The following is a 4,047-nucleotide window of genomic DNA, read 5'->3' as shown; positions in this document are numbered from 1 at the left end:
TGAGGGAAGAGTGTGGAGTTCTTCCCATATGACAAAAGCTTGTATTTCACCAGTCAGGATCAGAAATAAAGGTAGCCAGTGACAGATGAATGGAAAAAGCAATCAGTCACACAAGTAAGTATGAAGCTGCAACAACCCAAAATCACACTTGTTCTCAGTCCCTAGCTGTCTTGTTTCCCTCTGTCAATCCCCTTTTCCAATCTACTCTGCTTTACTCTCACTGCTTCCACACAGACTTCCTCACCTCACAGACCTGTGTGTCTTACACCAAGCACCAAGAACTTCCTTTCTGAGCATCCTCATAGGCCCATTGCTTCGCTAGTCCCATTTTCTTCCTGTCAAAGACTACTCCCTTAGAAGTACTGTCAGGTCACTACAATAGCTATCACCCGTTGGCAGCTTAGATGTGGTCCAAAAGCTCCTGTGAATCACAGATAGCTAAGACAGAAAAAGTGTATCTGAAACTACCTACCACTAGTGTTGTGACCATAACACATTTAAAAGACAAGCAGAAAAAAAAGTAAATTCATAGAATTATAGGATGGCTTGGGTTGGAAGGGACCCCAAGGGCCATCAAGTTCCAACCCCCCTGTCGTGGTCATGGACAGCATGTTTTTCAGACCTGTCCAATTATTATACTCCAAAGGGCTTTCCCAACAAAATCATGTCCCTAAATTTTATTTTCTGTGTCTGCATTAGGTCTTAGTGTTTGACATTTCATATGGTGCGAAGGAATCATGAGAAGTTCTTGCACTGCACACTAAAAATCACAAGACATATGGTGTGCACTATAGTCATAGAAAATAGACTGATTCACGGCCTAACGCTCTTCGAGTTTGACTGAAATGTCATCCTGAGGTCTGGCTGCAGTGGTCCAGCTTTGGAATCAGTGTAGTTGTAGCTCTGATTTAGACCCAATTGGCTAGTTCTCTATGAAACAAGACATCTTTCTGCTGTTTTGGAGGTTTCCAGAAACAACTAACTCCATGACAGCACCCTGGCTGTGGAAAGTCCAGGCTGACATGGAAGGAAAAAAAAGGTGCTGAATTGCACCAGTTACACACTGGTACACAGGCCAGCAGAACTGGGAAACCACTCACTACTGAAAAAATGCTGTCAATGTCACTAGAGCTACAATATGGTTTTTCAACTACCACCACTGAAAACCTCTTTTCACTTATTTGAAGCTGTCACTTTTTTCTCCCAGAGGCTGTATTCATGATAAGGTACAGATGACATGTATACAGCTCTGAGGTAGTGACCCACCACTCCACTTGGTATGAACAGACTACCTTCTGTAAGCACTTTCCATGAGCCAAGGAGTTATTCTTCATGCCTTTGTGTTGTGGCTGATAGGAAAGCCTGGAATAGCATCAGTATGTGCTAAACCATGCTTATTTAGAAGTGATAAAGAGAAGTGCAATTAAAAGGCACAGAAGGATCCTCATGCCTGAGAACTCCTCCAACAACAAGCAGACAAAGACCATTCAAAGCACACACTTAAGTATACTTTGGTGCTGCATTAGTGATCCAAAAATCTTCCACAAACCCAATATATGAAAATGGAAATTATCAATCAGTCACTATTTTTCTTCTACTGGGTAAGGAGATTGAGAAGAAATAAATGGCTTGGTTAGACTGTTTTCAAGCAAGCAGATCACCTGCATTTTTTACAAAGCAGGCTGTAATCTTGGCTTCTAAGAAAATGGACCCAAAAATAATTTGAGATAAATATTTGCATATTTGCATATTTATTTCAAAATGAATCTTAGAAAATTTCCCATTGTGATTTCTCATTTCCGCATCAAGTACAAATTCAAATTGGCTTTCTTCTACCATTAAAAATAGAAAGTATAATTGAAAATAAACACATTTTAAAAAAAAAAATGTTGAAAAATATCAGATTTTCATCTACCACATGTAACTATCTACCTAGAACAAAACTCTTTTATTCCTGTATTTCTTTCAAAAAAGACAAGATCATCTTGTCTTTTTTTTTTTTTAGGGCTCCTTGTGGCACTTCCTGGTTTCCATCTTGAGACTGGAAAGAGAATCTAGACGCTAAGGTGGTCTACAAAGAAGTGATACATTTTCACCAAGCCTTTTATTCTGTCACAGAAATGTATCAATTACAGATGTAAGGGGAAATGGCACATACCTCAGAACCCATTCTCAAATCAAAATCAAATGTGTATTTCTCCACCTCAGCCTTTACAAGTTTCAAGTGTTTTAACAACTGTACTGATATTTACAGAAAGAGAGGAATCAGTGACTTAAACAGGTTGCTCCCCTGGCTCCCTTCATGTCAGGAAGGAGAAAGGCTTTTCTTGGTCAGTTTAGAGTATTCTGCTGTCCTGCTGTGCATAGGGTCTGAGATTTGCTTGATCAAGGACAGGTTCAAGTAACTGAGTATAATTAATAGTTGAGCCGGTACAGACTGCTGGTGCCTACATGGTTAATAGCTCATAAATGTATTTTGTGGTTTATAATTCTGATATATTTTCTCTTGTGAGACATAATGGTCTATCACTGGTGTGTTCGGATGCAAAGATGTGAAACTGAAGTTTTCAGTCTGCAAAATAAAGAAAAACACAGACCACTATATTATGTTGAAGAATTTTTTGGAACCTCTATAGAGGCCAACAAAACAAAACAAAAGAAAACAAAAAGCAAAAAACAAAACAAACAAACAAACAAAAAAACACAGGATCAGAAGAAATCTGGCAGTCAACATTAGTTTTGCAAAGGATCTGTGATGGTATTTCTCTAAGCTCCACAAGGCAAAGGGGCAGGGCATATTGGTTGAAACCTGAGTTTGTGGAGAGACAAAGTCTGAACAAGACAACATTTTGAATCTCTTTTTCTTAATGAGATTGAAAACAAACATTGAAATGTCAGTATTTTCAACAAAATAGGTCATAATGACCAATATTAACTTATCTGACAGAAAAAAAACAGGCAGGCCACAGGCATTCCAGTGTAGGCACTTAAACTTACTGGAAGATCTCAGCAGCTCCCACTCCCGTCAGTCAAATTGTGCAGAATACCATGTAAGAGTATACCAGGAAATTAATCATTCTGACTTCAGAGCACCATTTGACTAGTTTACAACAAACAAAGCACACAGCTATTAATTTCACTGTGAGCAGAAAACTAAACATGAAATAATTGCTCTGTTAGGGTGGATTAGATGAAGCAAGAGCCCTGATGAGAGAGTAGCATGCTATCATGCTGTCAAATATGTATAAGGACACCCTAGAATAAGAGAGGAAACTCTAAAACTTGCAGTGTCAAACTTAACACTGCTGTTTCTTAGCTCCTGCGTGTCTGAACTACAACATAAAATATAAAAATTTCACTGCTGTTTGTGTTGTTCATAGGGCATAAGGAACTGCATCCTTTTCCCTCATTGTAAAACCTGTCTGTTTCCATCACATCTTTAATCACAGTTTTCTGTCATCAAGGGCAATACGTACTCTTAAGCGAAAGATTGGTGCTAAGATTAGAGTGCGAAGCAGCATTGTGAACATATTAATGCTGGAGAGATCTAAAATTTAGCTTGAACGTTGCAAATGTGACATATTGTATCCTTAAGCAGGAAATGCTTTACTCTGTTCTCTATCTGGTGCGTAAGCAATTACTCAGATACTCTGAGCACTGAAGTTATGACCACTCAAATAACAGATACCCTTCCAGACACACTGCTCCTCATTCCATCCAACCAGCACACGTGGAGATGTGTTGGATTTTTGTCAGAGCAGCCACATGTTTTGATGAAGAAAAAGACTAACACACACAGCAACAACAACAACAACAACAACAACAACCATACACTCCCCCTCCCCACCCCACCCTCAAAAAAAGCATCAAAGCAAAAAGAAAACAAAGCTCACCACAGTCTGTACAGACTGATGTGCCTTCTTCTGAAGACAGGAAGCTGGAAGAAGTATACCAGGAAATCAAAATGGTTTCATGGGACAAGGTGCACAGCTGTTATATCCAGAGTTCTTCTCTAGCTTCCCTCAGCAGCTGAAGGATTTTTTTTTT

The 4,047-nt window shown here is 39.1% G+C and overlaps 1 long non-coding RNA gene across 1 annotated transcript; it reads right to left on the bottom strand.

Annotated features, from left to right (window-relative positions):
• Positions 1 to 1,990: 1,990 nt before the first annotated feature.
• Positions 1,991 to 3,982, bottom strand: LOC109369811. Its single transcript, XR_002119321.1, has 2 exons — positions 3,894 to 3,982; positions 1,991 to 2,572 (listed from the first exon to the last, which is right to left on the bottom strand). It is a non-coding gene; the product is annotated as an uncharacterized LOC109369811 (long non-coding RNA).
• Positions 3,983 to 4,047: the final 65 nt, after the last annotated feature.

Source organism: Meleagris gallopavo, chromosome 1, assembly GCF_000146605.3.
Source record: "Meleagris gallopavo isolate NT-WF06-2002-E0010 breed Aviagen turkey brand Nicholas breeding stock chromosome 1, Turkey_5.1, whole genome shotgun sequence".
NCBI classification, from domain to species: Eukaryota; Metazoa; Chordata; class Aves; order Galliformes; family Phasianidae; genus Meleagris; species Meleagris gallopavo.
This window is presented reverse-complemented; position numbering and strand designations above follow the sequence as displayed.